Below are 21989 nucleotides of genomic sequence, written 5' to 3'. Positions count from 1 at the left end.
TGGACTTCCTCACTTACTTTTCTACGATCCCTTAACCGTTCCCTTCTGGATAGTTATTTCTGCTAGCTTCTCCTAGAATTGTGGACAGTCGAATCCCCTTAATAAATTCCTTATTCTGTATAACTCATATCAGTCTTGCTTCTCTGAATGAACCTTTACTGATAAAACCATCATCAGTGTCACAGCTGGCTCCCCTCGTGGTTGCAAGTTGGCTGCTTCAGAATCAGGCGTCACATACAGACATGATAATATACAGTGGGGCAGGTATGACTGGGGTTGGGATTCGTATTCCCTGAAGCACTTGGCTTCATAGAAAAGGCTGGATACTTGAAGAAAGTCAGGGTCCCGCCAACCAGAAGGAAGGAGTTAACAGCTGTTGGGCAGGCTACCAGTGGAGTTGCTGGTGTTTTATAAAGGCTATGGAATTGGAGCTGGTTCTTAATAGTTCTATGTGTCCTTTGAATTATGAAATTTTGCAAATGCAGGACACATGAGAGATTTGGAATTGGATTTTGAAAAAGCTATGTCAGTTCCAACAGAAGACAGCATGGGCTGCTGAAGGTGATAAAGTAGGAAAGCAAATCAGCCAGGCATGCGACTGAGGGTTTTTGGGCTCACATGAAGAAATGGAGAATTTGGCCAGAGATTTTGTAACTTTAATTTTGGGGGGAATTTAATTTTTTCAGTGGGATAAATTATATTACTTAGGGATGTTTCCCTTCTCACTTTTGTAAAAAAAATGAAACTTCCATTTTTGGATTTAATCTGTAGGAACTTCATGTCAGGAGTTAATTGTTTTCTAATTTTGGAAACTCATATGGTGCTTGGATTGTCTTGTGTTTGTAGTCATTTTCAGTGAATTATGTTAGACAATGTAGCTAGGTATGCTTTAAGAGGGAAATAGATTATAAATTGAACTTTATGACTAGTTGACAGTGTAGCCTTCAGATTAACTTAATTATCATCTTCTCCTGACATACATCTAGAGAACTTATGAACCAATATTGAACTCTCATCTCACTCATCCCAGGAGGTGCGCATATAGAACTGTAGCCCTGGAGACAACCACTCCGAGGGTCAAGCAGAACTTCTACAGCTTCTCCCGTGAGGGGAAGCCATTCCCATGGTTGGCTATAGGCTTGGCTCTTACACGTTGGGATATGGATCATACTGTAGGAAATGTACACATTCCTATACCTCTGACTGTTGCCCTTCTTTCTCCACCTCTTCCTTCTGAAAGGAGGAAGATTTGCTAATGTGTTTTATTATTTAAAGACAAAGGATGGTAACAATAACAAAAAGTAGGACCATTTGATAAAGATTCCCTCTGATAATGGAAGTGATAAAGCTTATAGATGTAGATAAAAAAGGAAGAGAAATCAAATAAAAATGTAAAGACTACGTAGAACAAAAAAAGAACATTTAATTTTTATATTTTGTGCCATACTCCAAACCAGCCCATATTTAATTCATAATGCTTATATTATGATGTTTTTGTGGTTGAATGAATGTCATAGCTAGGGGGGCCTGTTTTTGACATAATGGGATAACTCAAAATCTCTGTGGCCATAAAGGTTTATTTTTTGCTCATGACACAATCCAATGTGGGTCAGTGGGAGTGCCATTCTGCTTCATGCAGTCATGTGAGGTTCCAGCTTCTTCTAGCCAATGACCCTACCATGTTTAGCAGCCTCCTCCGTTGGATACAGGCAACGTAGAGAAAGAAAGGTATCAGAGGACTGCATGGGAGTGTCTATGGCCAGGCCGGAAGTGTCATAAGTAATTTCTGCTCTCATCCTATCAGCCAGAATGGCTTCTATGGATGTCTCTGTCTGCTATGGAGGCTAGAAACTCCAGCTATGTGAGGAAGAAAAGGGAATGAGTTTGATGAGAGTTATAGGTTGAATTACATTCCCAAAAATGATATGTTGATGTCCTAATCTCCAGTATCTCAGAATGTGACCTTATTTGGAAATAGAGTCAAAGCAGATACAATTAGTTAAGATGAGGTTATAGTGGTGTAGGGTGGGTCCTTAATCTAATATCATCATTGTCCTAGTAAGAAGAGGAGAGCCACACAGGAGGAAGATAGCCATGGGGTAACACCTCTATAAGTATCCGTCAGTGATTGGCGGCAAATACCACAGACTAGAAAAGGCAAAGAAGGATTCTCCTCTATAGGTTTCAGAGGGAGAATGGCCCTGCCAAACTCTTGATGCAAGCTTCTAGACTACAGGGCTGTTAGACAATGTATTTCTGGTTTCTAAGCCATTTGTGGTTATTTGTTATAGCAGCCCTAGGAAATTAATATAATGAGCACCTAGGAAACTCTGACAATGCATTTTGCTTTTCTTTGTCAATGTGTTCTGAGAGCTATTTAAACATAGGTGGCAGGAGAGATGGAACAGACAATGGTCATAATAACCCTGAGACAGGAGTAGATTAGTGTGGGGGAAGAACCTTATCTCCCCACCTTCTGCACAGGTACATGGCCCTTCTGCCATGTTGTCCCCTAACATGTAACTAAGGGCTCATGAGACCCAAGTGAGACTCACCTGGGATATGTCTGCTGTTCAGGTTCATGGCCATAAAGAATTCTGTGTGTGGAGAATTTGTAGAACCAATATCATAAGAACAGGGGCAACACCTCTGTGTATACCAAGCAAATACAGTTGACAATGAAAACAAAAATAATATAAAACTCCCATATACCCTCTTGAGAGTCCTTGCTCCTGAGTTGTGTTAAATGATAAAACACACTTGAGTCCTTTGCTCTCAGGAACTTATTGGGAATATTATATGAAAGATAAATCTCTATTCAAATGGGAAGTATAATAATTAACCAAAACTATGAATTGGAAAATTCCGAATAGTTGTAAACAACTGTTTTACTTTTTTTTTCTGAGAAGAAAAAAACCTATGGATCCCTATATATTTTTAAGAAATAACATGTACTTATTCGAAAAGTTAAAACTTTAAGATTACTTACTGAATTATGTATATCCCCTTCTTAAGATCTTATCATTATATATATATGATTTTAACCAACATCCTCATAAAACAGAGAAATCTCGTAATGTCATTTAATGAGTTCTGATTAGAGTTCTATCTAGGAATTTTTCACACCTTAGTATTTCCTAGAAAATTCTTTTCAACAATATGAACTTTCTGGTTATGTTATGAGTTAGCATTGATAAATTGAAAAAAAACATTAGTTTATTAACAAAATGCACTTAACCCTTCTTATTTTTTTCTCCAGAGAATATTTTTTTAAGATCTTTTGCACTTTTTTTTTTTTAAGATTTTATTTATTTATTTCAGAGAGAGCACCGGGGGGGGGGGGGTGGCGGGGGGGTGACCAGAAGAAGAAGCAAACTCCCCGCTGAGCAGGGAGCCTGACATGGGGCTCAATCCCAGGACCCTGGGATCATGACCTGAGCCAAAGGCAGATTCTTAACCTACTGAGCCATCCAGGCACACCTCCAGTGGCATATTTTATACTGAGAACAAAAGTCACTCTTGTGTACATTTTCTTCATTTCTGTGAAGCCACCTGATTAATTCATGTGAATTATAAAATAGGATCTAATTTTAGTGTTAAGAGTATTAAATGCTGGATGAATAAAAGAGAAAAACTAGTCAGTCTATTAATTTTTATTTTAATATCCAGATGTGAGTTTGAATTCTTAATGCTTCATACAAGAAATTACTAACATAACATAATTTAAATAAACAAATAAATAATTCCAGGGCACCTGGGTGGCTCAGTAGGCTATGCATCTGATCTTGATCTCAGCTGTGATCTTCATCTGGGAGTGTAAATTCAAGCCCTGCATTGGGCTCCAACCTGGGTGTCGAGCCTACTTAAAAAAAAAAATTATAGTAATTCAGTAAATCCAGAATAGAAGTGTATGCATACAATATTAACAAATAATATTGTTAATTAGCCAGTCTACCTCGTGTCTGGTTGCAACAAACTCACACCCAGGATTCCTGCTCTTAAACGGAGTAAATATTGATGCTACCTCTACTTCCCCTGAGATTGACATGGGTGTGGCTCTGTTCAACAGGCTTCATCTTTCCTGGGCCATTATAACAAAGTTTTTGCTCCTTCCCATTCCTTCCTGAGAACTTTTCTCTTTCCTCAAAACCCAGTAAACACTCTGGAAAAATAAACAAGGAAATGACCATAGAGATATAGTCAAAGGGAAACATTAGTCAGGAAAGGAAGTAAGCAGATCCATTCTATGTCTACAGTCCTGCCATTAATCCAATGAGTTGCATATATTTAATGTCATTAATAATTTCCTGTATGTTCAATATTACTATATGCATTCATTTAAGGCAAGTTTCTTATACATTTAAAAAAAGCGTTAGTGCTAACGAACATTCTGGAGAACCCAGCACATATACAGATGCGTACGTGTATTTTGTCACTGAACTTAATTCTACTTATTTCCTGTAAAATGGTTGAAAATATTCTGAAGGAACAGAATTCTTGGGGCACCTGGGTGGCTCAGTTGGTTAAGTGTCAGACTTTTTTTCATTTTTTAAGATTTTTATTCATTCATTTGAGAGAGAGAGAGAGAGCACAAGTGATGGGAGGGGCAGAGAGGCAAACAGACTCCCCACTGAGCAGGAAGCCCCATGCCAGGCTCACTTCTAGGACATGAGCCAGAGTCAGATGCCCAACTGACTGAGCCACACAGGCACTCCTGTCCCAGACTCTTGATTTTGGCTCAGGTCTTGATCTCATGGTCATGGGATTGAGCCTGGAGTGGGCCTCTATGCTCAGTGGGAGATTATTTCTCTCTCTTTCCCTCTGACCGCCCCCCAACAACTCACGTGCATGCTCCTTAAACAAACAAATAAATAAATAAAACCTTAAAAAAACCCAGAAAGTTCTTTTTTCTTCATATCCCAAAGCACTTAGCACAAAGTATTCTATGTGGCGGCCTCTCAGTATCTTTGCTGAATGAATGATGTGCTTGCAACCTGGTAGGCTTTAAAGAAATGTTTGTTGAATTGCATTACAACACTGCAAGGTTCTGGATTCTATAGAAACCAGCATATCTCTGCCCTACTTCCTTGGCTGCGATATTGGCAGCGTAAACTGAAATGTGTCTTTATTGTTAAATTGCAATGAACATTTTATTCCAATCTCACTGACAGTAAGCATTCAGGGATAATATACTCAATTGTCAAGAGTCTCCCTGGAGTTTGATCTAAACCAAGATACTTTCCATTATTTCAACAAAAGTTAATGCTCTAAATATTTTCACTTATGTTCCTTAGCATGAATAGAAATAACTTCAGAAGATTGTTTCTCCCCAACTTAATTCTCTGTGCAATGAGGGATTTATTCTTCTATACCACGATCCATGGAATTTTACCCTGTATCACCTCAACATGGAAGGCTTGTTCTGTTTTTCTATATGATAAATCATTTAAGAAAAAAATTGCCCCTTTACTGTATCAGAATGTGTTCACTATAATAGAGATTTTTCTCTAGTTCATGGTGAAGCTTTGGTTATATAATAATAAGAAAAATTGTGTCAGTCCTTATGTGCATGGATTTATTCTTTGCTATAAGAGAAACTAGTGTTCAGAATATGTGTATTTATATGAGATAATTTTTTATATCTCTACAAAGCCCCAGCTCAAACAGGTTCTAAATGTGGGAATTACAGGACCGTATCATAAAGAAAACTGTAACTTTTCAGCTCTCCTGCTTTTCCCCTGTAGAAAAGAATAGGGCTACTGGATATAGTTAAATGATATGACACTTTTGCAACAAAACTAGTGACTTAATAGAGAAAGCAGAGATCATTTAAAAGTGTGTAAAATTATAGAATTTTTCTAATTTTATTTATTTATTTGAGAGAAAGAGACAGTGAGAGAACACAAGCATGGGGAGAGGCAGAGGGAGAGGGAGAAGCCGACTCCCCACCGAGCAGGGAGCCCGACGTGGGGCTCAATCCCGGGACCCTGGGATTATGACCTGAGCCGAAGGCAGATGTTTAACCAACTGAACCACGCAGAAGCCCCTAGAATTTTTGAGTTAGGATGTCCCTTGGCAGTCTTCTCATCTAATCTGCTCATTCAGTAGATGGGGAGAACATTGCCCAGCTGCAAATACACAGCTCATGCGTTTGAGAAGAGAAAGAAGTTTAAGGAAGATAAGTATATGTGAGGTGCCTGGAATCACGTACCTAGTTCTTCCAGAAGTGAAGGCGGTATGATGTTGGGGAACAGATATCTTAGAACCATAAGAAACATCCAGGACAACTACAGTGAAGGAGAGCAGATAGAGAAGGTGCCTGCAGTGGGAGAACAGAGAAGCCTTTTTGCTAGTGTCTGGGGCTGATTGGAGGAGGTTTCTGCTTCTAATATGGTGGTTTTCTGTTTGTCCAACCATGTGAAAGAGATGAAGATATTTAAATTGAGTTTAAATTAAAGTTAATTTAAATGAAAATTAAATTCACCTTGAAGGGTAAAATGGCTCCAGTTTTAACAAAAGTCGAAGAGGTGTGTTGTGTTGTTTTGTTTTTAAGAACTAAATCTAGCTGTCTCTCGAAATGTTGGGCTTATATACACTGACATCACCATTTTTTGAAGGCACATCTTGCCTGGTGTGTGTGTACTCTGGGTCTCAAAGTTTTGACTGAAATTGTAAGTTGTGACCCATCTGATATATGAACACCTGTTGTACATTCTGAAGGCAGTGTGGAATGGTCTAGCTGGGAGCAAATATGCTGCAATCCATCAACCCCTCCTCTAGGTATATGTCCCCAAGGACCTGCTCACACACATCCATAAAGAAACAGGTCCAAGTTGCAGAATTGTGTGTGGTAATAGGGAGGAGAGGCTACCCCAGAAAATGGTGCTGAGTGAGAAAAAAATCAGAATGAGATCTACAGTAAAATTAGCATAAATCAAATATATACACCAAGTCCACGTATTTTGCAAATTTGTTTATACCTATTAAATATATTAGGCATGTACTTCTGTCTGGGAGGTTTGGGAGTCATGAACAAATGAAAAATTAATGAACAAAAAATATTTCTCAGGCAAAAAGTACATCTTGCATGAATGCATGGAAATTATCTGCAGTGAATTGAGGAATAGGATTTATTACAACTTTCGTATCTCAGGTTATCGGAAAGAACAGAAGGGAGAAAGGAAGAGAGGGGGAAAGAGGGAAGATAGGGAGAAAAAGGAAGAAAGAAAGTTCTGTACTAACACGCGAACGGATTCTTTGCAGAATGAGATGAATTGATACTAAACAAAAGATACTAAACATGCCCTGTGGGATTTTACAGTTTACCGAACAGTTACCAGGAAGGTGCTATATATTCATTGTTTTTGCTCCCTTGCCCTTGCCTCCCTGCCCTCTTCACATAAAAGAAACCACAAATAATCCTTTATTAATCATCCTGAGAGGGAAAGGGAAGGATATAAGGGAAATATATGAGTCTAATGTTGAGCCTTTCCTTGAGAAGTAGGTTTTGTCATTTGCCGATACACCGATATTCTAGACGTGCTGTTACATTTTCCAATTCATTAAAACTTCCGGCTGACATTTGTCATTTATGACATCTCAAAGGTATATTTACCCTATTAGAGAGCATGTCCATGTACAGCTCAGAATTAAAATAACTGAAAACCAGACATCAGCTTGTTTAGAAAAGTTTGAAACACAAACTACATGCCTGCAAGCTCCAACTACACCAAATGAAAACCAAGGGAGGAAATTATTTGGAAAATTCATGTGGAAAACCTGCTGGAGGGTATAGTGCCCTGTCCTTATCCCCTTTCAGGGCAAAGATACTGGTTTCCCTGGGCGGGGAGATCATTACAATCACCTGACTCTCTATGGCAGTCTGTTTCCCTGGGGGAACCCAAACTAAGATAGCAACAAAAGGGTTTCCCAATGAAGACAAACCCTTGAGATGACATGGTGTCCTTCTGCCAACACGGCTACACTCACTACCTTCAGTCTGCGAAGTGATAATAATCATAATCATAACAATGATTCCATTCATAACAGAGTGCCTTCTTTGTGTCAGGTACCATATTAAACAAGGGAATTACAGAGACCAGTAAGACATGGCTCTTGGCCTCGAGAATCTTGGGACAAGTGAATTTCTGGACAATGTTTAAATCTGAATTCCCTTTTATCTATGCATATATGTTTTTCATTTGACTATTCTTATTTAGTCACAAGAATGTTGAGACAGTCGGTATCTGGAATATACTAATAGGTTTACAGCCATCATTTAAAGACTGGAATCAGTGGAGAAGATAATACAAAAATTTCATACTTATATTACCTGGAGTAGAAAACCTAGCATTTATTTATTTTTGCCACCCATGACGTGCTTTCAAATTACTTTTCATTCAATAATGCTCTGTCAGCTTAGGTTGCTAAGACACAGGCAAATCTTCCAGGGAGCAAAATGTATATCAGGGATGAATAATACAGAGGTGATCAAGGTTGAAATATTTGTATCAGGTTTTCTTCCTAAAATTTAGCACTTTGAATGCAGCGCATTCCAGAAGAGAATTCTATTGACTTTCCTAAGACTTCTCAAGAAAAGTTGTTAATGAAAGACCTGTCTGGGAGATTAAAGAGGCAGAAGACCTTATGGAATTTATAATCAATCTGGTTGAAGAAAAAAGAAGACATAACCTAGAAAATGCAGAATACTTAGGAAACAGTACCTGATAACTGATATATAATTATATGTATAATTATTGTATATATTATATATAATATATAGTTCTATATTGAAAGTGTTAACTTTTTCAAATATATATAAGGTCAAACATAGAACCAGGTCAGGTTATCAATTGAATAGATCATAAATCAATGAATCCCAGAAATCCCTGGAAAAGGATGTAGGACGAAATCGTTCTCACTTCAGAAACACAGGTGATGAAGGGGATGGTGGACGTGACTGAGATAATCGGTCATTACGGTTGCAGGGACCCAGGGGAATGGACAGCCCAGTGGGGACAGGGAGGAATCCCTACATGCAGGAGTGCATTGGCATGCTTCAGAGGGCTCCCTTGTCCTATGGCTACCATGACAACAAAGGGCACTGGCCCCTCAGAGTGAAGGTTTTGGTCATCCTACCCTGCAAGGGACAACGACCAGCTCAAGTTTCTGCTGACAGCAAAGGAACGTGGAATGGGTAGGAAAAAGCAACAACTTTATAAATACTGTGACCACATGCCCAGTTTCAGAAGCAAGGACTAGAGCAGTAGGGTATTCCTTCCTTCCTTTGCTGTGAATATGTTTGCATATATATTAGCAATTCTTTTCTCTTCCTTCTATCTAACATGAGATGCATTAATAGGGATAATCTTATATTGAAGATACCAGATATCAGAAAGGGAGTGATGAGCATAGGGGCTGCTGGGGCAATAAAAGTTACTTAAGAAATAGGTGCAAGGATACTCAGAACCCCCCTCTGTCCCCTGACAGCAGGAAACAAACTCCCATACCGTTCCATGATAAACCACTTACTGTAATAAATGTAGGCCAATTCTATACATTTTCAGGCATCCCCAGACAAATGTATCACAGTGAAGAAATATGGGTGTCCCTACGACGCCCATAATAAAGTAAAACTATTAGTAAATTTCAGAAAGTAGTAAATTCATCTGTCACTTGAAATACCTACATGCTCTTGTTACAAAGGTGTAGTAAATGGTTTATAAAATGTGATTTTATGTAACTCTGCTGTTACACAGGGCATAACATTTTCACAAGGCTCTTTGGGGGACTACAGTGAATGATAAGCCACATGAGATAGTGGTCCAACCATCACATGGCCATCGCTGGACAAACCAGACACTATCTCACAGGTGCACAAATCTGTAGGGAAAAGTACTGAAGTTTCAGAGGTGGACCTTGTGCCTTATTTCCCACTTCTAGTATATTTAGGAATGGCGTGCCATTTAATTTGCCAAAAGCAAGGCTTGTATTCGGGTAGGACCATGCTAATTCTTTCACATGGTAAAGGGAATACTGAATACCTGAATGATAAAGATGGGTTGTCAACTTTAGCAGCAGCCAGTGAAGGGTAAATAAGGAGATGCCCTGTTGTCACAGACAGACAAGACCTCCCTAACATACAGGGGGCTTTTCAGTTTGTGACTCCCAGGCCAGTAATGTCAACTGCTTTTCCATTCAATCTCATGCTTCTGGATTGCCACTAAAAATAAATACATGAAAAGCACAGAAAAGCTGCTTACTGACAGGAAGTCCCAAAGAAGAGGAAAGAAGGGAATGTAGAAATTACGAAGTTATGTAAAACACTCTTGAAATGCAGTTAACTATCTTTCCATACCTTGACAGTAATATAACACGCAGACACTTGCCGAACTGGTTCAGATGATACTTCAATACCAGATGCATTTTTAGTCCTGTACATGAAATGTTTGGACGTTATTTGTGTTTATATGAAATGAAGCCATTAATACTTTCTTACAGCAGTAAATACACACCAGGAAGGACAAGACAAACATAAATCAAGGAATGGAGTTTCCCCAAGCCTGCAGAGTGAAAAGTCTATTAGCACAATTGATTCTGTACACCTGACTGCGTTCTTTCACTATAGAAAATCCAAGTGGAATAAGAAATGGAGAGGTACGGAAAGGCTTCTAGAGGGGAAGAAAGATGCCCCGCACCCCCTGCATTAGTTTTCTGCCCATTCTGCTTCTTCACATTCTTCTCCCGCTCAGTCTGCTGTCATACAGGTGGGTTGTCACTAAGAGACTGCACAAGGAGGGTACTGTCTTCTGTGTCTTCCTTCAGTGTACAAGCTCTCTGATGGTCTCCTAGAGAGCTGTTTTAGTCCGTGTGTAGGCAAGCTCCGGGTTATTAAGGAGCTCCTAGTAAAATACAGAGAAGGGAAGAGCCAGCCCCGGGCAGAATGCTGTGTGGGTGGTATCTCCTCCTGATTTATATCAAATGCGTGTTGGCAAATTCCTTGGGAATTATCTATCATTTGTTTTTGATCATCACCACATGCAACTTCAGCTAGGTACTGGGAGCAGTCTCCTTTCATTTTTAGATGCAAGACGTTCCTCTGGATTAGTTGAATTGGTGACTCAATGCTCAAGGATTCCAGATGGGGTGCAGGTAGATCTCAGCAAAGATGATGACACTTCCTTCCAGTAGTCCTTAATCAGCTGGACCTTCTTGTTGGGTGGCCGTCCTTTGCTTGGGGGTCCCTCCAGGGGCACCTGCCCCTTCCTGCTCTGGACCAAGTAGTCTACCTCATGGTAGGCTGGGGGATGGCTGGGGTGGCAAGAGGGAAGTGCCCAGGGTGGGAGCACCATTAAGATGGGGGTGAACCCTCTTCCAGAGCCCACCACTCTGGTCTGCTTTTGGCTCATGGGAGGATCCTTCCCTCTCAAACCTGGTGTTTTTTAAAACATTTTGGAAATTGTTTTGTGAGTGTCTTCCAGATAATGAAAAGTCAAGCTGAGGCTAGAGGATGGAATTAGGTAGTAAATATGTATGAGTAAGCAAAAAAATTGGTAAATAAATTTTACTGAAACCCTGTTCAAATGAATGTGCTTAAGAATGAAAATCCAATATATGTATTTTTTGTATATACTGCACATATTGAATTTGTGTGTGTATATATAGGTATACGTGCACATACATGTGTACACCAATACACATATATTCCACACACCCACAGAAGGGCTCTGAGTCATGACCTAAAAAAGAAATTTTAAGTTCTCAGGAAACATGATCTCAAAATAATTCCGTAGTGTAAAAGCTGAACAAAATATGTGGTATCATTAGTAAGGCCACAGAAACAATTCAAAAGAAAATATTTAATTCTAAAAGTAAAGTTTGCAACATTCTAGAATGCTATGCATCTGCTATTAATTGAGCAAATACTATATGCCCAGTGCTCTTCTAGGTGCTGAGATAGAGCAATCAACAAAGCAGATGAAATCCCAGCTCTCCTGGAGCTTAGGTTCTAGTAAGAAGAGAGAGGGGACAAATAAGCAAGTGCATGATACAGTGTAAGTGGTGATGTGCCCAAGGTGGCCGGTGAAGGGAATGTTAATTCCCTCTATTTGATTAAACAGGCTTCTTCTTGACTCTGGGCCCCTGACCCCCCTTGTTTTGGAGCATTGACTTTTGAAAATGTGTAATTGTGAATTCTTCCTCTGCCTCTTTGAGTTATATAAATCTTTAAGAAGCCTCTTGCTTGTTTTACTACCTACAACTTGCTTTTTCAAGGACCTGAGAGCCATCCCTTTGAAATGAGATTGTCCAGGCAGACAGTACCCTTAAATCTCAGTTTCTGTGGGAGAGAAGGTGCTTCACCTGGGCAGGCACCTTGCTCCAAATTGTAAAACCATCTCCTGTCACAAAGCAGAAGTTTATTTTTCCTTTGGGTGAAGCCAATTAGCAGATACAGATGACCTCAGATCTCCTCACCCCAACTCTAAGAAACTCTCCTGACCTTTGTTTCAGAGGAGATGCTATCTAGACTTGGTCTGTGTTCTCTCTCCTATCTCTGGAAATAGTATCCAATAAAGTGAATTTCTGATTGCTCGTTTTGTTCAGTGCAATTTTTGTTTAACAGATATGTGATAACAGGTAAGGGAGTTTACTAGGTCAGGGGGTGTGTGTGTGTGTGTGTGTGTGTGTGTTTAAAAGATTTCATTTGTTTATTTGAGAGAGAGAGAGCACAAGGGAGGGGCAGAGGGAGAGGGAGTAGCAGATATCCCGCTAACCGGGAGCCCACGTGGGGCTTGACCCCAGGACCCTGACCTGGGGCTCAATCCTAGGACCCCGGATCATGACCTGAGCTGAAGGCAGACACTTCACTGGCTGAACCCCCGCCACCCGCCAGGTGCCCCCAACGGTGTATGTTGTTTTTTAAAAGGTGGTCAGAGTAAAACCCTTTGATGTGTGCTGTTTGGGCAGAAGATTAGGTGCTGTGAAGGAGTGACTATGTGGATCTGCAGTAAGCAGCATTTCGTACTGCAGGGGCCGAGGCAGGTGTGTCTGGAGGCGGCCATGAAGCCACAGTGGCAGGACAGAGGGAAGGAGGAAGACAGTGGCCAGCGTTAGATGGTAAGAAGCCAGTTCCTGTGGGACCTTGAAAGCCTTTGAAAGACTTTGGCTTATATTTTGAATGGGGTGGAAAGCTGTCAGAGGTAGACAGTTTCTGTGGGAGGGAGAGAGGAGTTCAAGGATCTGACGTAGGCTTACATGTAGCTGCCATCTTGAAGAAAACAAAACAAGACTCTAGGGAAGCAAACGTAGGAACCGAGAAGCCAGGCTGGGCCTGTTGCAGGAATGTGGGCAGAGGTGATGATGGAGAGAAGGGGTTGCACTTGGATAGATTCTGTAGGCTCAGATGAGGATTTGCCACAGAACTGAACGTGGAGTCTGAGAGAAGGAGCCAACTCAAGGATGACTCCCAGGTTTGGCCCAAGCAAGTACAGGAATGGCATAATCAGGGTGGTGCTAACCAGGAAGGGCTGGTCCAGGGTTAACCCCTCCCACAGAGTCGCCTTCTCTGGCCCTTTCAACACGCCTGTGGATTGTCTTATTTTTTGCACTTTGAGAGGAGGCAATAGAATTCCAGAGATTATGGGTCAGTCTCTCAAGGCTGCACAACTAGCTAGTAAATGGCTGTCTTTGGGTTTCCCTGAAAACGGAGCCTGGGACAAGGACCTGGGTGCAGGTGGTTTATTTGGGCAACAAATGAGATCCAGGAGTAGGAGGTGAGGGACTGGGGAGAGCAAGGGCGGGTCAGGAAGACCTGATGTAAGGGTTTGTTACTGAATTTGTGGGCTCTGACGATTCCTCGAGGCCTATAGAATGCCTGCCTGAATTGTCTGCTGGAGGGCTAGAAGGGGGATCATTCGTCCATCTGCTTGGCTCCCATTACTCATTAACTAAAGGGTGCACCTGGCTGGGGGAGGGAGGATGGGGCGCTCTTCCCTCACTACTGAACTTTGCATGTAGTTCTAGAGTTCATGTTGTCCATGCCTGTTTGTCTGGAGAATCCCAGGGCAGGAAATGAAGATTCTCAGCACCATTCTAGGATCTTGATATGTGCTCTCATTTAATTTTCACAGAACACAGGGAGTTCTCTCTCTCTCTTTTTTCTCATTTATCTATCTATATCTATCATCTATCCAACTATCTCTTATCCATCTATGTATGTATGTATCTATCTATCTATCTGAGACTGGGACCAGTGAAACTAAGGAATGCTCGCTTTCACCATCAGCCCACCATTCAAGCCTCTCTGTAGTCCCACATGGCCTCACAATCGGGGCAGGATGACAGATTATAATCAGAGAATCTGGCTGCGGAGTATAGCTCACCTCCCGACGATTTGCACATCTTGTTTAGCACGTACCCCACCTGGATCCTGGCGGTTGACAGGTAACAGTGCAGAGTGGGGAATCAAGGTGATGACCTGGAGGATGGTTTGTCAGAAGGAGTCCATTCCGGGACCCATGGGCAGCTCAGTTGGTTAAGCGTCCCACTCGTGATGTCAGCTCAGGTCATGATCTCAGCCCCATGTTGGGCTCCGCACTCAGCGGGGAGTGTGCTTGAGATTCTCTCTCTGCCTCTCCCTCTGCTCCTCTCCCTGCCCTCGCGTGTGTGCAGGCTCACTCTCTCTCTCAAAAAAACAAAAGCAAAAATAGAAAACCGAGCTCTATTCTGAATCTCTCTGAGCTATCATCTTGCCAGGTCACCTTCACCGTCAGCTCTCAGTTTCCCCACCAGTAAATGAGGGGCAACAGGAAGACCTGCGTGATCCTTGTGATTCCAATATTCTGTATTTCCTTGGCACTTCTGACAGGTGTGCCATCCTAACCAATGTATCTTCCTAGTGACAAAGAGGAAACTCCCAGGGTTAAACAGTACCAGGCATTTTCTGAGTACCCTTCTCCACGTGGGATGCTGCGCTCCTGGGGAGATCCGTGCATAATCATGTGAATGATTCCTATTGTTTCTGCAAGTTCACCTCCTGGCAAGCAAAGCCGGTAACAGCTTCAGCGGCCTGTATTGTGAAAGTAACAAAAGCAATTGGGATGATGCCAGAATTTTTAAATGCTGATTATAATCAGTATTTGAGTACACACTTCTTTAGCTGGAGCCAACATTTCGTCTTAAATTAATGATGCAAACCTCCAGCCAGAAAACAAGCATAGAAAAATACTCCTTTTTTTCTCCCATCTTACTCAGCTATAATCTCTGTAATTGTTTTTTGATTCTGAACATTAATCTGTTGTATCAGGACTAGAGGTCAGGAGGACAAAACAGCATACCATTTTCATAAAGGTTACCAGAGAAAACTGCAGTGGGTTTACACACGACAGCTTTTAGTATATTGGCATGATAATGATTAAAATATATTATTTTCACTTAGCACCTTAAGCCAAGACATTGTCATCACCCGAGAAGGTTGAATCTGTGGGCTATTGAGTGTAAAATAGTGTAAAAAGCTTCGAGGAATGTTAATTTCTTCGGTTTAATTTCTAAAAGACAGCTCGGACATTTACTTGACAGGAGAGATTGCTAAGTCCAGTCAAGCAAGAAACAATTATGTATGTTTTAAAATGCAGAGGAAAGATAGATCAATTATCTCTTTGTTATTCCTCGTGGTTCTGCACTGCCACTCAGGATTCAGAAGTTCATTCCGTCTGCATGAAGAGGGCATAATCTATCCTCACAACTGATGCCTTTGCTCCATTTCTTTCCCCATCAAGATTTCGTGTGAAAACCTGCCCTCCAGTGCAGCTTGTCAGGGCCAACATAAAATTGTAATTAACTGTCAGTATTGGTGAAAAGGGAGTGAATGCATGTTTCCCTTAAAGTATTCAGAGATTTCAAGAGCTAAGCTGTATGATTTCCCATTTAAGGATGGTGCAGGGTAGTGGTCTGACCAGAATGGTTTTCGGTCTCTGGCATCAAGAGCACTTTGGAGCCGAGGAGGAGGAAGACCCTCTCTGGATCTCACCTTAAAATATTTGGGGCCAGAACTTATTATTTCCTCTCAATAACTATAATATTGGAAAAAGGTGTTTTTGGTAAAGGGTGAGATTTTTCTAAATGTGAGGTTTCTTTCTCTTTCTGGAGATTGATGATGGACATGTTTGTACAGCAATGTGAATGGGCTTAATACCACTGAACTGTACACTTAAAAATGGTTAAAAAGGCACATTTTATATTATGCATATTTTACCATAATAAAATACATTTCTTTCTCTATATCTTTTTTCAAACAACAAAATAATGCAACAATATATGGAAACTGAGTTAGATTAAACCTGTTTAAAATGCAAGAGATGGAAATTTTTATCTATTTAAGCTTAAAACTTGTCATTATGGACTGAATTTTATGGAGTATCTTGCTTTTTTTAAATTAGGGGATCAACTTCTCTTTCAATGTTATGCTCTTATGCTGTGTGTTATTATAAAGATTAAAACCCTAACAAATTTTCTTCTTTTCTTTCTTTCTTTCTTTCTTTCTTTCTTTCTTTCTTTCTTTCTTTCTTTCTTTCTTTCTTTCTTTCTTTCTGAGAAGAGCCTACCACTTGTTTCTTGGAAAGAAGGAAAGCCCCTGAGAAACACTTTTCTGATTCTTACTCCAAAGGAGTAGATATAGATTGTGGGGCTGGGCACAATAAACAGAGATTAAAATCCTGATATGACCATAAACTGTAGGATGAATTCAAGTATCTAATATTTAAGTAACTGGTTAAGCTGATGAAGATTCCTGAGAAATGCAAGAGGACCAACTTTGGATAGGGTTTGAATATTTTGTTGATATTTTAAAATTACAGTAACGTCAGTATTTATAGGCATCATTTTTTATTAGCTCAGAGGAAAATACTGACATTCTTTTGCTAATATTAATGATATATTTTTCATATTTGTTTTGTTGGTGGGCATCATTTAGTTCTTGCCAACCCAAAGGGGAAATGCTTATAATATCACCAGGTAGAGAGCAAATTCTTGTTCCTTATTGTAGAGTCAGTCATCCCTATCCAGAGTCAAATAGTTTTCACGATGAGATTCATAGTCTCTTACTTTTGAATTTGGAGTAGGAATCTGTGGTCTAAGCAGTGCACTGTCTTCATGTGGAAACCTTGTTGTCTCTGGGAAATGTCTTTTCTCTTAAGCTTATTGGGAAGCAGCATTTTCTTCTTGGTCTTCATTCCCCAGTTACAGTGGATTGGCCCAGAGTGGATGCCTGCCCTGATTTTGCCTGCAGCTCATTGGCTCATGGTGGGCAACTGACCCAGGAACCCTTCTGTGGGAGTAGAAGAGTCTGTTTTTCCACAGGATGGGATGTGTGGTGGTGGAAATGAAGATATGAAAGTGTTCTGATGACCTGTGAGTCACAAGTTTCAGCCACCCTGAGATACCTGTCCATCTCCTCATTTAGGCTACACTATTCTTTCGGTTGTAACCCCGTTTCCTTCTATCACATTCCTCTGTTGGTGAATGCAGTAGCTCAGTTGATTTGGCTCTGGCACTTGCAAGCAGCGGTCTTGACTAATTCAAAGGCGAACCCTCCTCAGATAGGTAAGTGAATTTTAGAATCAGAGTCCTCCATCTCTTTTGTACCATGATTGGCCATCTTGGAAAATCTAAACATTTCTCATTTGTATGTCCTTTGGCCAGATATCCAATTGCATAGTGTCAACCCCTCATACTGGAGAAAGCCCTTTTGGTGTTGTGGGCAGGGTAGCAGAGGTGGCAAGAATTTCAGTCTCTGCTGTTTTGGTTTCTAAGAATGGCAGCAAGAATTAAGTTACGTAAAATTAATTTTACAACAGACAGAGAAGTAGCTTCATATTTTGACACAATCACTCACGGTCTATTAAGTCCTAGGATTTTTTTTTTTTTTTGGTCAAGATTTAGAAATAAGAGCAAAGTCATTTTTATAGCCCCAATATGTTGAAAATGTTCCAGTTTTTGAACAGCTAAAAGGCAACTAATGCTATATTTTTCAACCCCTGTGACTTTAAGATGAATGCTCTTAGGATGAGTAGTGATTTTCCCTCCACAAAGAAAAGACCTCTTTTCCCTTGACAAAAAAAGAAAAAAGAAAAAAGAAAGAAGGAAGGAAGGAAGGAAGGAAGGAAGGAAGGAAGGAAGGAAGGAAGGAAGGAAAGAAAGGGAAAAAGAAAGAAGGAAAGAAAAAAATTTTTTGAGAATGGTTTTCAGTCTGTGGAAAGGAGGTGATATGCTCTAAGTTTCTTATATGCCCTCAAAGTTTGGGCATAAAAACTGACCTGTACTGTCCAGGATCCTTCACAGAAGCAGGATCCGGGGAAGGTGAGTCTCAGCACTGCTCCTCCGGGAGCTCCACACCAGAGCCTCTTTTTTGTCAACTTTATGCTTTGGCTCAAGACCAACTTGGGCTTTTCAGAATGGCAGTTCAGGGGCTCCTGGGTGGTGCAGTCGTTGGGCGTCTGCCTTCGGCTCAGGGTGTGATCCCAGCATTTTGGGATCGAGCCCCGCATCAGGCTCCTCTGCTATGAGCCTGCTTCTTCCTCTCCCACTCCCCCTGCTTGTGTTCCCTCTCTCACTGGCCGTCTCTCTCTGTTAAATAAATAAAATCTCAAAAAAAAAAAAAAAAGAATGGCAGTTCTTAGGGTCTTTGATAATTTGATCCTGTGGGATATTTAATTGAAACAGATTAACAAATAGGCAAAAAATAAAATGCAGTATTAAAAAAAAAAAAACCGCAACTTTTATTAGCAGTAATGGGAACAAGAGTTATCTCATTGTGCCAACCAATTACGTAAGTTTCTTCTCATAAAGGCTGCCATAGGAGGGTTTCTTTCCTCAAAATTTGCTATGCTTTGAGACATGAACTGGGTACACTGGCCACCACTGTTTGGGTGGGGGACCTGGACCCAACATCGCACAGGCATGCTGGGATGCAGCACAGGGGCATTTGGTGTGGGAACTCTTCCAGCAGTATGCTCTGTGTTGGAAAGGGGCTGATGAACTAAGTCAAGTCTCCTTTCCTTGGGATTTGGCATGTGAGACCCAAAAGCACGTAACAGTTCAGAATGGTGAGGTTGAAGCTTTGGTAGCTGCAGGGCCACTAGGAGAGGACACATGGGGATAGGCTGGGTCATGGGGATGGAAGAGTGACTCTGGTCAGGACCAGGGTTTGTGGGCTCCTGGCTCTCGCTGTATCCTGACTGGTTCTCCTGTGATGCATAACACCGGGGAGCCCAATTTACAAGAAAGTTTCCTTGCTTCCCTGAATATTCTTACACTAAGTCCATCTAACATTAAGGTGTCTTAAGCAAATAGATCCTGTAGAATCTGAAAGAGGCTGACCAAGAAAATAATGCACATAGTTTATAACCAACCACTTCCTAGCATGCTTCCTGAGGGAGAGAAATAATAGAATCAGTGAAATCTATCATCTTCAATAAAAATTAATAATAAATAGCATATATATGTATAATATTCTATTGCAGGCACTATTCTAAACATATAAATTTATTTATTCCTGATAACCCATCCCTATGAGGAAGATACTATTATTAACCTGATTTCATAGTTGAGGAAATTTGACCACTGAGGGGTTAAGTGACTTACACAAAGCCACACGGCTAACCAATGGTAGCCTGAGATAGGGCTCGATCCCATGACCCTGAGATCATGACCTGAGCCAAAATCAAGAGTCAGATGCTTAACTGACTGAGTCACCCAGGTGCCCCATGGAGTTAACCTTTTCTTAAGTAATGCAACTCAAATAAGAAAAATGACTCAACTGAAGAAAGATATAGAATTTGTTTCAAGTTTCTAAAATCCTCATGCACTGAGGACTGTTAGGTCATAGATTTGGATATTTATAGGTAAAAGAAGTATTGAAGATTCAATGTAAAAGAAACTTCATGGCAAGTATGAACCTTCGTGTCCTCCCAAAGATGGGTCAGGTGCTCTTGCCTTGTCCTTACTAAGCACCTTTTGATCACCCTAATTACAGCCCTCGTCACATCTTACTGTAAATACTCATGTGCTGGATGTCTCTGGGTCAGGTCTTGAGGCTAAGTTGTGGCACATGCAGGGATTGTAATCATGTTTATCTTGTCTGACAGAATGGAGTTGGTGGTAAAAAGGAGGAAGGAAGTTAGATTTCCTGCACCCCTGAATTTGTGCCTGAGAGTTGAATTCACTGCCTGTGGTGAACAACGTGGGATTTCTGAAAGTACCCACATGTGGCATTTTTCTGAGCCACAGATTAAACACGGCCCAAGACTAAAGTTGGGTGCCAAGTCACTTGGGGCGGGAAATTTGATGTTGTAGGAAATGGTGTGTAGCAGGGAAGGGCATTCAAAACTTACAGCCGTTGTGTGATGCCTTCCATAGGAACGTTAAGACGTCCTGAGCTTCTCAGGGCTGTGCAAAGGGATGCCTACCTGGTTTTCCCATTCTACCTCCTTCTGCTTTCACCCTAACAGGCTGGGGGAGGTCTGGGGTCTTGCTGACTTCTTGGGAAATACTCTATCCTCTCTGCTCTGTGAGTTCCAAGACTATCTGAAGCTTCTATCTTTATTCCTCCATCCTGGGAGGAATGGGCACAACCCAGGAAGAAACTGTTATCTATCCAGTACCCATTCCCTTTCTTTCTTTTTAACAGAAAACTAATTTATTTGGGAAAACAATGTATCCAGCTAAAACATTACATTTCTTAGCTCCCATACCCCTACCTAGAGCTGGTCAATGAGATATAAGCAGAAAAGTCCTTGGATAAGACTTGTGGGGAAGTATACAAAGGCAACTGACTTGCCTAGGAGGTTTTCCTCTTCTTGGAATGCAGAAGTGATGCCTGGAATGTCAGCAACCATCCTGTGCTTGTGGGACAAACTTGAGTTGAAGCCAAAAACTAAGGAGGTAGAAGGATGAAGCAGCCTGGGTCCCAGATGGAGCTGGCCTAATGACCTTGTACTGCCTGCTGCTACTATTTCTTCACAAGGAAGAAGAAGCTTCCATTCACTGGATCACTTTACCTTGGCCTCCGTTTCTTATAGGAAAACAGAGGTCTTTATTTTAATTCCAAATTAGAGCTGTGCTAAGGCAGACTGAATGAAATTAGGACCTATCATTCGAGCATTAACTACAAAGTTAGTAAGACAATTGCTCTGTTGGATATCAGACACCCCTAAAATCTAATACTCTGCTTCTTACTACCTCTGTGTCACCAAGTTGCTGGTATCTGTTCCTATTCAGAGAGGCCCTTCTCTTTCATTTGCTCCCTCTCTTCTCTGTCTGGTCCTCATGAATGAAAATGAACTGAAAAATACCTTAACATACAAATACGTTTTCTGCAGAAATCTATCCAAGCCCTTATTGGGTCATTTACATAACTTTGCATAATCAGAATACTTCTGTTCAAGTCAGAACATTTGCATTTGGATTAATTCACAAGTGTTTGGGATTCCCCTGTGGACAGTAATTAAACACTTGACTTACTTCTCAATGACCAGGAGGCTCTGCCAAGGGGTCCTTCCCTGATAGGAGAGTCTACTCCTGACACGGGAAAATCCAGTTTTCACCCTTATTCTCTTAGAAGCAAATGTTGGCCACTTAAAAATAAAAGTTGCATTTCCTTCTAGCTGGCCAGGCTTCAGAAATAATGAAGTGCAGTCTTAGAGCACCCTGCCACACAAACATCTCGGGTGGCAGGAGGTCCTAAGACAATTTTATTGGGAAAAGAATGGAAAATGGGAATATCTGTGTGCATTGATCAAATAATACAGATTTAAAATGATAAAACATCACTTTGATAAATTTGGTGAAGAATATAATTATATTCCATTACATGAGAAAGAATAATTCCTCATTATGCATGGCAATTGGGAACCCACCCCACTATCGCTTCCCTGCAGCACAAAAACTCAACTCCAAATTCATCTCCTACAGGTTTTTTTATTCAATGAACTCTT

At 40.9% G+C, this 21989-nt stretch overlaps 1 pseudogene; it reads right to left on the bottom strand.

Annotated features, from left to right (window-relative positions):
- Positions 1–10705: 10705 nt before the first annotated feature.
- Positions 10706–11408, bottom strand: LOC113259267 (14-3-3 protein theta-like; annotated as a pseudogene).
- Positions 11409–21989: the final 10581 nt, after the last annotated feature.

This window comes from Ursus arctos, unplaced genomic scaffold, assembly GCF_023065955.2.
Source record: "Ursus arctos isolate Adak ecotype North America unplaced genomic scaffold, UrsArc2.0 scaffold_7, whole genome shotgun sequence".
In the NCBI taxonomy this organism is placed as follows: Eukaryota; Metazoa; Chordata; class Mammalia; order Carnivora; family Ursidae; genus Ursus; species Ursus arctos.
Note: the sequence above shows the minus strand (reverse complement) of the source record. Positions and strands in the feature narration are given on the sequence as shown.